At 41.6% G+C, this 18,570-nt stretch overlaps 1 pseudogene; it reads right to left on the bottom strand.

Moving 5' to 3' along the window:
• Window positions 1-546: 546 nt before the first annotated feature.
• The window catches only part of LOC114703722, a 32,143-nt pseudogene continuing 14,119 nt past the window's right edge, over window positions 547-18,570 (bottom strand).

Raw genomic sequence — 18,570 nt, 5'->3', positions numbered from 1 at the left:
AGGCTCCACCAGCTCCCTGGGGCCTAGAGTCCTGCTGGGGGACCCTCAACAGTGGCTGATGGGTCACCAATACCTATCCTACATCCATGGCAGCTTCCTGCAACTCACCCCTTAGAGGGACGGGCTAGTGCTTGGCAATGGGCACAGAGGAAAATTCCCCTTGGTCTTGGGGGTCTGGTGCCATCTGCTGAAAAAGCCTGTGGGTACCATCAGAGGGTGGGTTGCCCTGTGGGTTTCTGTCCCTTAAACAATGTCCTCAGTTGCACTCTGCTCCCTGATGTCCAGGACACTATGGAACAACATTGCCACCTCCCACAGGCAGCCCGGCAGTCAAAGGCTGTGTTGCTGGTGCAACAGGGACCCCTGCTGTTCCCCTGCCAGCCCTTGCCAGGCCTGGCTGACACAGGTGACCTCAAGGCTTTGCTTGAATGTCATCTCCCAGCCCAGAGTGCCTGGGGACAGCCCATGCCTCTGGAACTTCTCTCCACACAAGCCACTGGCAGCTTAGGAAGCCCGAGCACAGATGTTGTTGGAGATCTTCACTCGTCTGCCTAAAGCTCAGGACAGCCTGAGCTGCTGCTGCCCGGAGCTGGTGCGGTCAGCTTCCGGCCCAGGTGGGAAGAACCACGCAGCCTGGCTGGGCTCCGAAGGTGCCTCTCACGCAGGCAGGTGTTTCCAGGTGCTGACAAAGGCCGTGGGGATGAGAGAGTAAGGCATGGTGGTGATGCAGTTCCATGTGTCTGAAGTGGGGTCGTAGCAGTCCAGGGTCTTAGACCTCTGTGTCCCAAAGTAGCCTCCCCACGACATACAGCTTGTTGCCCGAAGCCAGGGCATGACAGGACATGCGTTTGGCGGTCATGTCCCCAATCTGAGTCCACTGGTTGGTCTCACAGTCGAAGTGATAGGCTGAGGCTGCTGTGTACTCCGTATCACCTCCCATGATGAAGATCTGGCTGCCCAGGACAGCAGCAGCTGTGTATCGCCAAGGCTAGGGACACTCTGCCTTGATTGCCCACCGGTTCTCCGAGGGGTCAAAACACTGGACTTTGGACACCATGTCCCGGTGGATGCTGGTCCCTCCGAACACAAAGAGCTTCAGCTTGGCGCTCACCACGGCGACGTTGCTGACACCGTCTCTCATCGGGGCCACCAAGTCCACTTATTAGCCACGGGGTCATATTTCTCTACTTGTTTCAGGGAGACAGAAGGAGAGGGAGGGAAAATGCCTGCTAGAGATGTATGTCCTCCTACCACATAGAGGCAGTTCTCTAGTTCAGCCAAGCCATGGCCAAAGCGGGCAATCAGCATGGGGGCCGCCTTGGACCACTCCTCGTGGACAGTGTCAAATACCCAGACATCCTTAGAGACCCCATTCTCAGAGTCCCTACCTCCGGTCACATAGACCTTGGAACGAATCGCCGAGGCGCTGAACTCCTTCCGGGGGCTTGGCAGATCCGCCTTGGGGATAATCTCCTTGGCTTTGTGGTCCACCTGGTAGATCTTGTCACACATGAAGGTCTGGCCCCCCAGGATGAGCAGCGTGTGGCCTGCCTTCCGTAGCCAGGCAAAGGGACTGGTGACCACACAGTCGTTCTGCAAGATCTTGGTCTTGCAGCGAAGGCCTCATCGATGATGAGCTTGGTGCGCTCGTTCCCCATGAGGAGGGTCTCCCCGGACACGGCCTCCTTCAGGCAGTCCAAGGGCAGCAGGGCCAGGCGCACACTGCGCAACAGCAGTGGCAGCTGAGCCTTCCTCTGCTCCAGGTCATGCTTCATCCACTGCAGGATGGCCTCAAAGACCACATGCTCGTCCTCCGTCTCCAGCTCGTCACTCGAGATGAGGTCCAGCAGCGTGTCCTTCGACAGACTGTTGAAGTCCTCACTGCCGCACCGTCTCAAAGTGCACCAGGCACATGCGGCAGGAGAACTTGTAGAGCCGTCGGCACTGGTGGGCATCGGACAGCAGCATCATGCCCAGGCAGTTGGAGGGGGAAAGGTTCGAAAAACTCGGCAGCTGCATCCCGGAAGTCGTGGAAGTAAAGCATGTCACCGGCCTCCAGCAGCGACTCTGCATTCTCCTCATTGATGACGATGCGAGGAGTAGGCAAAGTCCAGCAGCAGCTCCAGCACCTCGGGGTGCAGGTTGTCCTGGATGTTGACCGTATCATCCCGGCTTTCAGCAGGTCGTGGCTGAACATGGCCTCAAAGTATCGACTGGAGGCCGCCAGCACTGCCCGATGGCAGGGAAAGGCGCGGTCACCAGCCCAGAGCGTGACATCGGTGAACATGTGTGCTTACGCAGAGTGTTGAGGTGGGCCAGCACGCAGTCAGGGTGCGAGGCCTTGTGGAAGAGGGAGATGTTCATGGAGCCTGTGCTGCTCCAGACTTGCGGGTCTCATGAACACTGACGGACAAGGTGCACCGACCTTATACATAGTAGATGCTGAGATGAATTCAATTCAGTTCAAGTATTTCCAGGCACTTACTGCACACTACACTTATACCAAGAGGGACATCTGTGCTGTCTTACATAACAAGAACATCCTTTGTTCTGCCATAGCACGGAGACCTTCTCCTGATGGTGGGCATGTTCTACTGCAGACCACTTCCTACTGCGCTTATCTATGTCTGCAGCTCCAGGGGCAGATTCTCTTGTATAATATTAGCGGCACCAGCCTTAATATTATACATCCCAGGGGCCCAGGAGAGAGAACTACTAACAGCGAGGACTATTTTCGGGAAATAGAATCTCAGCACATCGAGCTCTATAGTCCACTTGCTTTAATTCCTGGCATAACATCCTATATACACAGCTTCAGTTCTGGTCTTGTGCCAACTCCTTTCTTGCCTGATTTCTCTCTGTTTATCTACTGCTCCCTCTTAAGTTCTATCTTAATTCTCTCGTCTTAATTCATCTAGGTCCTCTTCATCTTGTTCTTACCCAGCTAGGACTTTCCCATCTGACTCTTCCTCATCTTCCATCTTGTTCCTCTAGTACTCTCTTCTAGCACTTTAATCTAGTTCTTCCCCATCTCAGTTTATCCTCTCAAGTTCTTACTCATCTAATTCTTCCATTCTCTTTTCTCTTCTCCATCCATACAATATATTTCAAGCATATTCTTTCCCCTTCCGTAAGTTCTCCCAGATCTTCCCTACCTCTCTATTCATCAAATTTCATACTTGCTCTTTTCTCCCTCAATAAACAAAAATACAAAACAATCAGAGAAACAAACCATAACAAACACACACACACACACACACACACACACACACACACACACACACACAATCGTGGAGTCTTTGTTTTAATTAACTATTCCTGAGCATGAGACCTGCCCTGGAGTGTGGTTGACATATTCAGTGTCATTCCATTGTAGAAAACTAATTTTCCCTCTCCCAGCAAATATCTGCTGTGGGATGTCGTGGTGTATGCGGTGAATATGTGTTGCTCTGATTGGTTGATAAATAAAATGCTAATTGTCCAGTAGCCAGGCAGGAAGTATAGGCAGGGTGAGGAGATGAGGAGAATCCTGGGAAGAGGAAGGACTGAGTCAGGAGTCACCAGTCAGACACAGAGGAAGCAAGATGTCAAGGCAGAACCGAGAAAAGGTAACAAGCCATGTGGCTAAACATAGATAAAAATTACGTTTTAATTTAAGTGTAAGAGCTAATCAGAGATAGTCAGTAATAAGCTTGAGCTAATGGCCAAGCAGTTACAATTAATATAAGCTTCTGAGTGATTATTTTATAAGTGGGCCATGGGACTGTGGGGGCTTAATGCGACCAGAGAAACCTTCCTACTACAGATATCAATTGCCAATAGCTTCTTGGTTAGTAGTAGAACTTTGTGTCTGCCTCCTAGCTTCCATGCTGGGATTTGTCTATGTTGAATTTTGAATTTGTATAGGTTTCATGTGTGTTGTTATGGTATCTATGAGTTCGCATGTGTATCATTCCTGTTGTGTCCGCATGCTGTTTTCTTGGAGTCATTTACCACTTATGGCTCTTACAATCTTTCTACCTCCTCTTCCACACAGATCCCTGAGCCTTGAGGGGCAAGGGTTTAATAAAGACATCTTATTTAAGACTGTGTGCCCCAAAGTCTCTCACTCTCATCACATTGTCCATTTGTGGGTTTGTGTGTTGATTCTTATCTATTTCAAGAAGTTTTATGATGAGGGTTGAACCAGGCACTGATCTACAGGTAAATCAGTATGTCATTGGGAGTCATTTTAGTGCTATGTTCATTTAGAAGAAAAATAGTGTCAGGTTTTTTCCCCTAGGTCCATGACTTATCTAGCCTCAGGTTCTTGGCTATTTCAAACAGTGTCAGATATGGGTTTCATCTCCTGGAATGGGCCTTAAATCTAATAAAAACAAAAACAAACAACAACAAACAAACAAAAAAAAAACAACTGGTTGGTTATTCCTATAATGGTTGTGCCAATATTGCATCAGTATATCTTGCAGACAGGTCACTGTTATAGGTTGCAGGGTTCAGAGATAGGTGATATTGATGTTTTTTTTTTTTTCTGATAGTGTGTATAGTATTTTCCAGCACCAGGAATGATAGTCAGCAGAGGTAAAGCATCTAGTTTGACACCAGCTCAATTTGTATTTGATTATACAAGTAAGTGGTGTCTTCAGCAATGGGGCCTTACTTTCAGGTTGTGGAGGGTAACCAGCAACATCGGGAACAGTCTGAAATGTTTGGGGGTTGGGATTCTAAGGGACCCCTTTGGCCAACTACTCAACAAGATGTAATCCATTTTTAGTACTCATTTTTACTTGGTAGCATATGCTGTCTGCTTAGGGCATTCTCTTCCCTTGTTATCTGGCAATTCCATTCAATTTATATATTTTAGGGAGATTCTACAGTAGAGGGTTTACATATGGTTTTTCACAAGACCGTTAGAGTTAGTTGTCCTTCCCCTACTCCCTACTTTGTCCTTCCCTCCAAACCTTCTTGGTCTAGTTTCCTTCTTATCCTCTACAATGCAGTATTCTATTTCCACATAATTGTGTTTTAAAAGCAATGTTCTTATGTATAGAGTTAACATGTTTGGAAAGGAAATATTCAAGGATTTAAACATTTAAATATAAAAAACAATACAGGCCCTTAGACATGTGTGTTAAAATATCTTGAATAATTATGGAGTGAAATTTTCATATGCAGTACTAAAATTATCCCAATAAAAATTAGGCTGGGAACATACCTCAGTGGTAGATCATTTGATTATCAAGGCCCTGGTTTGGATCCCTAGCACTGTAAAAACAAAAGAAAACAAAACAAAGTAAAAGCAAGTCCACTTCATATTAAAATATGTATTATTTTTGGTCTTTTGATATTTAAGTCATAGATAGTTTTCAAACTGATTATTCAATTATTCTTATAAATCATTCACGTAGGTTTATCTGAAATTTATTATTTAGGAACACTGTATAATTTTTTTATTTGTGAAATTTAAAAATTCATAAATTCCATTTATTTTCACACTGTTCAGCATCGTGCACATATTCCCTAATTAATATTGCATGCTGCAGAGAGTTTGAAATTCATCCAGATATTTTTGTGGCCTCCTTCATTGCTTCTGGGTGTGGAATATTTACAGCCATATGTGTGCAACTAGGATTCTTCTCCTAAATCTACATCTTTACATGTTAGCAGCACTACAGCTGAAGCAGCTTTTAATAGAAAATCCAGACAGAGAAATAATCTGCTAGCTTCCTAAAGGAAAACTGTAAATGGCATAGGATATGTATACCCACATGGCTTAACAGAGGAAGGAAGGGACCACTTGCATTGGGTTGTCTAATGGCTGCATCTGTGCAAAAAGTGAGCTCAAGTTATTTACTATGTGGAAACAATCACCCTTCAATTCACCACATAGTAGTTTTGGTGATAGGATACCTACTTTATTTATATAGATTGCAATTTGTATGTGTGTATTTGGCTATTTGCATGTGTTTGTGTGTGATGCAGAGTGCTGTAGCCTTGCATATGAAACAAACACACATGTGAAGACATAGGACAATTATTGGGTGTCTGTCCTTGCCTTCTATCATGCTTAAGACAGAGTCCGTCTTTGCCACTGTATATACTAGGATTGTTGATACCCGAGCCTCCAGGAGTCTCCCATATCTGCCTTCCATCTTTTTGCAGGAGCTCTGGTATTAAGATATATACCCCTGTGCTTGGATTTACACGATTCATGTTTAAATTTGAAATAATAACATCCTGAGAGGTGAATGAAATAACATTAGAAATAATAGTGTTGAGCACTTTGCAGCTTGAAGTACTTGCTAATGTTATTTCATTCACTTCTCAGAATGTTATTATTTCTAATTTAAATCTGAAGGAATTGGTAAAGAACTCATCCAAAGGCAGATAACCTGTCATTAGAGTAGCAGGGGCGTGAACAGAGGCCCCTCTGGCTTCTGGCTTCTGCTCTGAATCTCTATCACATATTTGTTTTAATATCCAGCATTGATCAGGAGCATTAGCAAACTGTTGTTAAATAAAGTTTGTTGCATAATGGAAACTATATATATCTATGTGGAGTTTTGACACAATGCCATAATTCCTGCATTGTATCATGTGTCCTATATGGAACACATCTGCTATTCTAACCTGCACTCCTCCTGTGCTTCACTGTGGTTCCCTCATTGAAGAAGGAGCTACTCACAAACTACTGCATGGATGCAGGGTATTTACCCTTGATTTTTGTTAATAACCGTTCAAAAGAAAAATATCATTCAAGAGAATCATCCATATCTGAAGGACCACTCATAGAATTCTTTTTTAAGCACACCCCCATTGCAAATTAACAACTTCATTTTTAAGGTGCATGGATAATAAATATTGCTCAAAGGTTTAGAAGGTGCAATGGGACTTAGTAACTGACCTCATATTGCCTCACTGTTAGAATACCAACAACTTTCAGGCTTACTTGTCTTATAGAAGTACTCAACAAGACTGTCAAATTTTATATATGGAGCTGATGTTTCATTTCTTCGATGAATTCTGATTTTCCTCACTCCAGGACAGGTTTACAACCATCCTGGATAATGCAAATTATCCCAGATCAGAAATGATGAAGGTAGGGCTGGACACTAGACACTGTGGAAGCTCCCTCTTAGTATTAATATGTAGCCGGAGGCTGAAAACCATCAATCTACTTGGGTCTCAAATTAAAAGGAACTGTTTGTTTTCTAAGCCACAATAATCTGTGACATGTTTTCAATGCAGTCACTTTTTTGAGTTGCATTTTGCTTTCTTTGATTGACATGCATACAAACCTCTTGTTCTCCAGAAATGCCCTCAAGATGAAAAATTTGAAATCACACATAATTCTTATTTTAAAGTAATTATAGAGCCATGAAAATTGCAGAGAAGCACTGTACCAGACTCTGGCTTCAGTTTCTTCCAACCGATTGTCTTACATAACTATAGTAAAATGTGAAAGGCAGGACTCAGTGTTCTGTATGAATTTATACTGTTTTGAAACATGTGTAGGACTATATAACCACCAATATAATCAAGACAAAAGATATCTCCCCCAAACTCTACAGCTACGCTCAACTCCCTGTCCCACAATGCCCCAACTCCTGGCAATTAATTTGTTTTCCATCTCTACAAACTGATCATTCCAAGAATGTTGCATAAATGGACTCACATTATAACTCTTCCTTGAGATTTTTTGACTTGTTTCAATGTTCCTGAAATCTGCCTAATTCGTATCTGTCAATAGCTCATTCTCTATTACTCCTGAGTGTTCCAGCTTTAGGCTATTACAAATAAATAATAATAAGGTTTTGTTTCTCTGGGACAAGTGCCCAGGAGTGCAACTGCTGCGCTGTCCAATATCTGTTCAATTATCTTAAGAAAAAGTGTTGGGCCTGTTCCCCTCAGTACCACGCAAAAGATGAAGTTTCTCTATATCCTTGCTAGCCTTCAGTATGGTCACTTGATACTTACCAACTTAAGTTTCAGGATGTTTATCTCATTGTAGTCTTCATTTGGAGTCTCTCAATAGAGGCTCCTTTCTCACCTCCACATTTGCTGTATGTGTGCCCTCTTGAGGAAATCATGCTTTCCTGTCCCCCCAACAGCCCCCATTTTCTAACTGGATTATTTTTACTATTTAGTTTTAAGTGAGCTTGATGAACATTTGTCTGTTTGCAAATATTTCCTCATGTATCATGTCTTTTAATTCTCTTAACATTTTCATTCACAGAGTGAAAGTGTTTAAGAAGGTACAATTAATTAATTAGTTTAGTTCCCTGGATTTTGCTTTTTGGATTAAGTCTACAAAATGTTCATCAAATTCTATATCCTGGAAATGTTCCCCAGGACTATCTTCTAAACAGGTTTTATAGTTTTGTATTCAAACCTCTGATTCAGTTAATCTGGGTAAATGGAACTTAGGTCAAGGCGTTATGTTTTTGTCTATGGGTGTCGTTTGCTTCTAACTATTGAGTTCATAGTCCATTGAATTATTGCCCCATTGGTCAAAATCTGAATACTTGTTAGTCTTCTGGTGCCTGACTGGGAGGGAGTGACATCATCTTACTGTTTACCTAGTGGCCTCTGCGGGTTCTGCTGGAATTATCCTTGTCACCCAAGCCCCATTTTAAAAGCCCAACTCTACAGTATGTCCTCTGGATCCACCTCAAAGAGAGCAGGTAAGCTTTGTTACCTCTGAGTTGAGCAGAAGTTCAGGGCCCTATTTCCCCTCTATGTTCTCACTTGATATCATCAAAGGGCTCCTCTTAACCAGCTGACAGGGACGCAAGTCTCAGCTCCCCATTTTGCCTTTTTCTTTATCAATCTGGAGGGGAAGGATGCATATCATTTTTTCAGCCTGTCAAGGTCTCATGACTAGACTCTACACCCACTTCTGCTTGTCAGGGCAATAGTATACTATTTTAGGTGTTGTTTGACTAGGGTAAAGTGGTTTTTATCAACATTTTCCATATTGCTATGCTTCCTGTTTCACAATCCTTTGGCATGAGAAGGCAGGCTTCCTTTGGCTGTTTCTTCTTCCTCTTCTTCTTCCTCTTCTTCTTCTTCTCCTTCTCCTCCTCCTCCTCCTTCTTCTTCTCCTTCTCTTTCTTCTTTTTCTTCTTTCTCCTCCACCTCCTCCTTCGCTCTTCTTCCTCCTCCTCCTTCTCATCATACTTCTGCTCCTCCCTGTTTCCTCCTTTTTCCCCTTCTTCTTTGCCATATCTTTCCATTAATATTAATATTTTCAAATTTCTGTTTTTTTTTTTTTTTATAATCCAATGTGGGATATATAGGACAAGAGGAAAATCCAGGGAACCAACTGCCATGTAAATCCTCTAGATTTGAGTTTTTTAGTTTGTTATCTTTCTTGTTTCTGCCTCTCAGAGTCTTTGCCCAGGATTTTGGTTATACCAAAGAAGGTTTGACTGAAGGGTAAAGCACACACATTCCTTTATCTTCCTAAAAGTAATCCCAAAGTTAATTTTTACATGCCATTTCATTATAACGTACACAGAACCAATGCCCAAATCTGCCTGTGGTTTTGGGAAATAAACTGTACTTATGTGTGTAATAATGGTGACAGATTTTTGGTATATTCCATGTTTTATGATATTGAAAATTCACAGCAGAACTTCTTCAATAAGAACACTCTTCCTGCCTCAACTGAATGTACCAGGCTCTGCTGACTCCCCATGGGAGGCCTTCCCTTTTTGGAGGAGGGAATAGGGGGTGGGATGGGAGGGGTAAGGCTGGGGGGCAGGAGGAGGGAAGAGAGGGGATCTGTGATTGATATGTAAAATAAATTTAAAAATTTCTTAATTAAAAAAAGAAAAAAGAACACTCTTCCTCTTCTTTTACTGATGAAGAAATTTGTTTCTGAGTGAGTAGGGGACTGGCTTTGGTTACTTTGGTTTTACAGATGTTAGAACCTGAACTTTGTAATTATAGTGCAGTACTGCTTTAGCTATACTTCCAAAATTTCTTAGCATAACTCGGAGGATGGGGTTATAATAGGAGCCAAGAGACAACTGCTATTTTATGTAGAATGAGACAAAATTCCCTCTCAGAAATGTTCAGCTGTGAATCTTGATTTATAATCTTTTGATTTGATAATAATTTTATAGATATCCAAAATTCTTGAGGAAAAATGGCATTTGGAGTTCAAGATAGGAGAACCGGGAGTCGTCTGTGGAGCTCCATCTGCAACTGTGTAAGTAGCAGCCACAAAGCCAAGTGGGAACAAAATGAGCAGACTCTGTCAGAACTTTCATCTTTAATATTTATCACCAGATGTACATTTAAAAACACCTGTTTCTGGACACATTGGTTGTGTGAGTCATGGAATAGCTCCCATGAGCCTTTGCAAAATAAAACTGAAATGACAATTGTGTGAAAGCCATCACCCGTGTGCTTCACTGTGGGATGTGCCTGTCGATGTGTGGGTGCCCATGGTGGAGATTTGATGCTCCAGCTGCTTAATGGGGTGACTGTGTATTGAGTTCTTTTTTGAGTGGTGAACATAAATGGAAGTGTCTGATCTAGGCTCACCTATGTGGTGTGTCTTGTTATTATCCTACCAGCTTGTACCAATTGTTTCTATTCTTTTGCTTTGCATTTCAACCTGTTTATATTATTTTATGTTCCAAGTTTGCTTGGATTTTTCTGAAAGGAGGAGCATATTGCCATGTGAAGAGATAATGGATTTGTGCATCTGCTAAGCTGTCTTGTTCTCACACAGCATCGTCTTATGTACCGGGAAAATAATTCATCACAAAGTCTGTGCTTTTCCCCTCACAGTTCCCCTCATCTCCTATCTTTCTTCAAGTCTACATTATATAAACACCTAGCAATGAATAAGGTGGCTTTAGGAGGCATTAAAATAAATTTTATAATTCTTTGTGAAGCATTAAAACTTTGCATTATGGGTGGTAGGTGCTTAAGAGGACATTCACGTGGTAACATTGAAGGGCTTCTCTAGGGCGACAGCAGTGTCTCCACTAATAAGCAATATGTGTATATTAAATGTATGTGCATGTTTTTGAAAAGTTGTTTTAAATGATATCATATATGTAAAAAAGAAAGGTGAGGTTATAAAAGTATACCCCCAGTGGATTCTGGGTACAGAGACTCTGCTGGATGGGGGTTGCTTAACAGAGACAAAGAGATTCCAAACACCTGGTGGCTGCCTTTAGTGCTTAGCACAGCTTTGAATTCGGAGTTAGAAACAACTGAAACTCCCTGTTTTGTTTGGATTTTTACATTTTTTTTTTAATTTTCAAAATTAGCACGTTAGGTATTAGATATCGTTGTGGCATTTTTGAGCAAAGTGTATTTTACTAGATTTTCCTCACCTCTACAATCCTCCCTGCTAACTCTGAGGCCACTTGTATCCTCCCTGTCTCCTTCCCTCTGTCATGTCCCACGTTTCCTCATCTCTATAAACTTCCCTGCTAACTCTGATGCCCCTTGTATCCTCTCTGTCTCCTTCCCTCTGTCATGTCCCATGTTTCCTTCACCCACCCCACCATCCTACTTCATCACTACCCTTTCTTGTCCTCTTTTCTAGTGGCTTAAGCTTTACACACACACACACACACACATACACACACACACACACACACACACACACCTGACTAATATTCACATATGAGAGAGAAAATGTAGTCGATTGACCAGAATCTTCAAAAGGTAGAAGAGGACAGCAGTAGACATGTGACTCCATATTGTGAACTTTTCTAATGCATCTTTTCATTCTGGTGGTTATTATATCATATTTGATATAATTTAGGGGAGGTCTCAATACCCTGAGTCCACTGAGCTGTGTGAAGGTACCTGGACACTAATAGTTCATATGTTTTTGCAAGCAAACAAAAATGAGTGTATGATATTTTTGTGCAGGACCCACAATGTCGTGTTGAATATGTAGACTTCAATTAGATCCTGGGTTCCTACCGTTCTTTTCATAATCTTTGGAAGTAGTTAAATTTGACATCAAAGAAGCTAGTATAGCAGCTGATTTCCTGTTTTCCTCATGAGATTTTTACATGACTAATGATCATGTCAAACTTCTGCCTTGCCACAAATAAAGTCTTCAAATATGGCTAAGCAGTCCTTGGAGCATCTGAGGTGGGACATTCAGTAAGAATATGAATGTGTGTGCTCCTGGCCAGTCTCTTCTGCTAGGATGAGACTGTGTCTGGCAGAAAATGTTTAAAAACTAATTTCATGCACCTACCATCCCCAAATAGTCAAGAAACCAGGAAAATGACAATAACATTCTAATTTGCCTAATGCATTTCAGGAGAAAACAAAAGTGGAAGGCTTTACATTGTTCTTTGTTACTTGGTTTTAGTTTGGTCAAGCTTAGCACTAGCCAACTGTGGAGTGGGAATCACTTTAGACATTCGAATAGAAAGTATATTAAGTAAGGTAGATGTAGGTGCCTTAACTACTCAACAAGGTAAAGAAACCAGAGCTAGAAACTGTAGGAAGAAGCCAGCCCTAGGTAAGAGGGGAAGACATTCTGACCCACACGGGCACAAACCTGCTGCCTGCTGCTGGGAGAAGGAAGGCTCTACTGTGTCCTGGCAGAGATGCCGTCACTGTATGGAAGGCCTCAGAGATCCCTGAACGCTGTTCCCATATTTCCTTGGCACCGCAAAAACCAACCAATGAACCAAAAAACCAAAACAAAACAAAGCAAAACTGAACTAAACACCTGAGAGGGAAAATGGCTTCTTTTCACCCCGGTAGTCTCCAGTGTCCCTTATTGCCAGACCTGGGAGTGACTCAAAGGCCAAATGAGAGATAATGGTCAGTGAAGACCAGCCTGGTACCACAAGGCAGAACAGAAAGAATGTGTGGAGATGAGGGTCGATAAATAAGAGCCAGCACAAACCCATTCATCTGTCATTTAAGATGTTATGTTATCTCCTTTCTGGCACAATATCCCACAAATCAACAAACTCATAAATCAGGTTTCCCAAATGTGTGTCAAGTTTTAGATGTTATGAATGATTTTGAAAAGGGATATTAAAAAAAAAAAACCTAGATGCTGTTTGTATTCATCATAAAATCAAATAATGTGAGTACAGGGCAGTTCTTTAGACATCACCATGTCTTAGCTTACAGGGTCTACAGTGGACAGTGTTGTGTCTACTGTCTACAGGGATTCTGGCTGTAGTTTAGTATGTATGTTCTCTTAGAATATTACCTGGGGTTGGTTACTACTGATGAGCCACTTTCTGACCTACAAAGTTCAAACTACACTGTTTCTTCTTACCCTGTGCCAACATCTTCTTAAAAAAAAAATCCTAATGAAATCAGCCTAGATGCCCATCAACAGATGAATGGAAAATAAAATATGGTACTTATACTCAATGGAATCTTATTTAACTAAAAGGAAAAGTGAAATTTGCAAGAAAATAAATCTATCTGGAAAATGTAATACTAAGTCAAACTCAGAAGGATAGAAAACTGCATTTTCTTTCTCATATGTGGACATTAGTGTGTAATGTATGTGTGTGTGTGTGTGTGTGTGTGTGTGTGTGTGTGTGTGTCTTTGTGTTAGTGTATGTAAATGTGAGTGAGCCTAAACCCTGGAAAGGAGGGCAAGAGAGGGTAAAGATGAGCGCTGAAGAAGGTGCTGGCCTGAGACATGAAAGGGAGGGTACAAGGGTGGTCAGGGCTGGCAGGGAGGTATGTGGAGATGAGAGAGAAGAAGCTACTAAAATACACTTTGTCAAAAAATGCCATAATGAGGTTGGGCAGTAGTAGCAAACACCTTTAATCCCAGCACCTGGGAAGCAGAGGCAGGTGGATCTGTGAGTTCCAGGCCATCCTGGTCTACAAAGTGAGTTTAGAACAGCCAGGACTACATGGAAAAACCCTGTCTCAAAAAACTAAAAGGGAAAAAAAAGCCATAATGATATCTAATACCTCATATGCTAATTTAAGAACTTTTATACAATTTAAAAATCAAAACAAAACCAGTAGTTTTGTTTGTCGTTGGTCCTCACTCTGTACTGAAACTCTGTATGAAGCACTAATGACACTCACTAAGTATTTGAAATTTGTTTCTCCTGTTTCCATTAAGCAACACTTATAGGGCAAAGTTTCTGTACTCAGAGCTCATTGAGGGCATACTCCTACAACTTCTCTTTTCTTTTTACCATCTTAGAAAAAGAGAACAAAACAACAACAACAGAAACCCCAATACAAGTAAGCAAATGAAAAACCAACCAACCTAAACAAACAACAAACAAATAAAATATCAAAACAAACAAGCAAATAAAGAAAACAAAAAACCTAGAACAGCTTTGTCAGTCAGGTGGGCTTTAGGCAAAGCATGCTGGCATATTAGTGTAGGGCCTGGATATCACTCATGAATTCTGCTTTAACATGTGACTGGCTTTTTCCACGATTGCATTCTTTTTTTGCTTTGGCTGCCCTCATAATACCCTGGTGTTAAAAAAAAAAAAAACATATAAATATACAAACAAACAAAAAATTAGGCTTTTTCTTTTTTAAAGTATCAATTTTTTGAATTGATCTAGGAAACATTACAGCAGGTGTACCAAGCATCGAATTCTGTGCTAAAACCTTCCCCTCGTCCCCTCAAACAGCCCTCCAGAGGGTGAGGGGCAGGTAGTAGGAATGGACTATTTCCCTGATTCTTCCACGCCTCTTAAGTTCCAACATTGGCCTTGGAATCAGAGAAGACACAGTTCACCTCTGACTATGAAGACCAAAGTGAAAGCTGGATGTTAAATTGAAGTACTTTTAAATTATTCTTCAGGGAACATTGATATATTTATCTCCTTCATATTGCCTGATATAATATGAACCATGCCAGGAAAGAATTAATTGTTTACAAAGAGACATTTGCAATGGGTGCTGTTTCCCTTACTTTGCCTGGTCTAAACTCCAGAGTCCTGATAGAAATTGTTAGACAGACATGTCCAGGAAGCCATAGGATCTATGATGACACTTGAGCGTGTAGTTTTGAAGACAAGAAAGTGACTCCCTTAAAGATAATTCATATCTTTATGGCTCCTGTTACCACCAAGGGCCATGTGGATACCAGGGGGTGGGTCAGCCACTTGAGACCATGTTGGTGTCCAGAAGGCCATACTGCCTCCAGGACCATACTGACCTGGGTGAACTGCTGCCAGGGTCCATATTTGGGTCTTTGGTCCTGCTGCAGCTGGGGTCTGCATTGATTTCCATGGTCCATGTTACCACAGGGGACTATAGGAACCATGAGTGTTGAAATCCAGAGGCCATGCTGAGTATCATCCTTCACTAACCCTGGGAGAGCTAGCCTTGCCTCTCGATGGCCACTATAGCAGAAGAGCTTGTTCCACCACTCTTGGGAGAGATGGCCCCACCGCTCACCATGGCCATGGCAGAGCTGGCCCCGTGGCATGGGTATAGAAGAGCTGGCTCCACCCCTTGCCTAAGGGGGCCAGTCCCAGGGGCCAGAACTGACCAAGTCAGCTACCACCCAGATATGCATCCAAGGCTTTGAGTTCACCCACCTCAAAATCTACCCTATCTATGACCTGCCAATGTTCCTGAAGGGACTGGTCCTGTGGAACTATAGCCACAGGCTCTCCGTGACTCAGGATATCCAAGAGAAGTTTTTATAAGGGTCCAGTATTGATGGTGTAGCAGAAGTCATAGGCCTTGTACCAGACCAACAACTCATTGCAATGAACATCAGCAACTAAAGCGGAGTGGACAAAAGGGTCTACTGCATGACACACCGTGGCTCCCAATGCCACTAGGAGGAATGAAGAGGAGTTGGACAGTCAAGAAAGATAGAGGAGCGAAGTGACTTGTTTGTTTTGTTTTTAATTAATATTTTTAAATTTTCTTTTGGGGGAGACACTATGAGGGTGAGAGGCAGATATAGAGAGACTGGGAAATGAGTGAGATTGGGGTGCATGATATGAATTTCCCAAAGAATCAATAAAGAGTTATGTTAAAATAAATAAATAATACATGTCCAAAATATATTTCGATGTGTGCAATTATTATATAAATGAATGAAATATTACTTTGACGCATACAAAGTTTCGTGTAATACATCATTACTATATGGGATTTTCTTCTCCCAGAATGTTCTTTCTTCAGTCATCTGCCTGATTAATTCTTTCTTGTCCATCTAACCTGGGTCCAGATTTCCCCCTTCAGTGAGGTCTGGATGGGACAACTACTTACAAACTGTCCCTCTCCCTTCTCTTAGTCCCACTGTCCCTTCCAGAGCACACACATTTTCTGACATTTAATATCATTTATTCATGTATTAACTTAAAGGCTTTATGGTAATCCTTTCTTTCCTCCCCCTCCTCCCCTCTGCAAAAGAAGTTCCTGGAGAGTAGGCAGTTCTGTCTCCTTGGATCTTCGCTTCATGGATCTTGCAAAATAAATATTTGTGGAGTTACGAGCATCAGTTTCAGTTCCTTTACAAGTTAGTGGTTGTCAGTATGGTAAATGATCTTAGTCCTCATAGTGAGTTTTCTTTGGTAATTTTGCAGCTTCTCTTCTGTTGCAACAACCAGCATTTTTAGTTTGACAGGCTGTCTTGGTTGGTGTCTCATTACTTGGACTCTTCTCAAACTCTGTACATTTGAAGCACAGGCTTTAAGTGATTGAACTGGAGGCTTTTGATGCCATTGAGATGCCAATGATTGAATTGGGAGGAGTCTCTGCTCAACAGTAGCTTATACCTAAGTCAACACTTTGACCTGGGATGTGAAGGCACATTGACCAATGGTCAGCTTATATAGCCATTCAATATATATGATGAAATAAAATAAACCATTGCCTATTTAGATGTGTTCCAATATTTATTAAAGACTGGTACAACATATCACAATCACTGTTCTATTTAAAAATGTGTTAGCAAAGTACCCTCGATTAGAAGACCAGATAGGGATGTTACCATTCAGCCATAAGCATTCATGACTCTGATTCCTCACCTTCAAACTCATTATCTTTTAAAATGTCACCATAGAAACTTGGTAGGCTACACCACTGCTTCTTTATAGGGTATCTGTTTTAAATAGAACAGTCTATAATTTAAAGAGAAAAAGTGATAAATGTTGGATATATTCAATACAAAAACTTCTTAAAGTTTTCATATGTTAAACAGTCTTTCAACATTATATGGTATCACATAACTTATACTAGAAACTATGTAATAATTTATGTTTCACCAAATAATAGTAATGAGATGTATAGGTACTCTACATTCATTATATCCTTCAACATTTTCATTTTCTTTGTCCTTTCTATGACTTCAACATGGTCATTTCTTTTCATTTTCAGGTAGGGAGACTGTTTAGTGGCTAGATAACTTAAGTCACAAATCAGACAAAGAAGACTAGTGAAAAATACATTGACTACCACCACTTTGCCTGATCCATCCTGGGGACTCTTCAAAGGATGACTTTGTGACACCATGAGCAAGATGTTTCAGCTCATCCAATGCTAAGCTAACATTAAATGAATCTGAACAGATTATTGTTACTTTACTTACATTTCTTTTCCTAAGTGTGAAGTTACAGGTCTCCAGATGAAGATGGCAGGAAGTGGGCCTCCCCACACTTTGTGAGCATTATCCACACCCCATTCTAGATATTTGAGGTGTAGCTTGGATGGCTAGGATGATGCAAAGCTGTCTTTGTAGGCCTGTGTTCCTCACCAGCTTCCATTTGGTTCTCACCACTCAAGGTCTTCTCTGTGGTCAAGAAGCCAGTAGGAATATCCATACGTCATGTGCTTTCATGGGGCTGCTTTATTCTTCTTGCCATTCCCTGGAGGTTGTTATAGTGCACCAACACCGGATGTGGGATTTCCAAGGTAATAATGTCTGACAGACAGTCAAAAATATGAGACAGACATTAAAAAATTATAACTTGAAAGCCAGAGTGAATAGACCATCAGTTCATTCTGTGATTAGGTTAGCTTGACACTTTTCAAAGCACAAATCTAAGTTCTTGAAGTAATTTGTGCATTTTAGTTTGAAAATGCTCAGTTTTCCTTTGAAGGTTTCTAAGCTTTGTCTTGACTGACAGCTAGTTGAGTTTTGTACTAGAAAAAAGAGGACTATGAGATAAATTATAGTTTCATCTGTCTGGTTTGAGGATCAAACATTGATAACTGAACTGAGTTCTGGTCTAGTAACAATTTTTGGTGAAATGGCCAAATTTGGGGTAAGTGGATTTTGTTGTTTTTTTTGTTTTGTTTTTTAAATTGGTGGTAGCCATCATGACTTCTGTATCTAATGGGTTCTCAAAGACTAAGGGAAATTGTCTGGATTGTTGACTCAGTTACAATCATTTTTAAACTCTTTTTTTTTTTTTTTTTTTTTTTAAATACTGGCAGCCTTTAGGAAAGAGATCACCAACTGAAGAAGGAGAAAGCTATAGGTACCCAAGTGGCAGAGTGGGGAGGAATGATGGGAAAGTCTAAACAGTTGGGCCACGAGGCCAGTACTTACTGGGAAGGATGCATGCTCTCTATGTACATAGGCCTGGAAGCTATTCTGTTCTCATC

The sequence above is a fragment of the Peromyscus leucopus genome, chromosome 4 (assembly GCF_004664715.2).
Source record: "Peromyscus leucopus breed LL Stock chromosome 4, UCI_PerLeu_2.1, whole genome shotgun sequence".
In the NCBI taxonomy this organism is placed as follows: domain Eukaryota; kingdom Metazoa; phylum Chordata; class Mammalia; order Rodentia; family Cricetidae; genus Peromyscus; species Peromyscus leucopus.
This window is presented reverse-complemented; position numbering and strand designations above follow the sequence as displayed.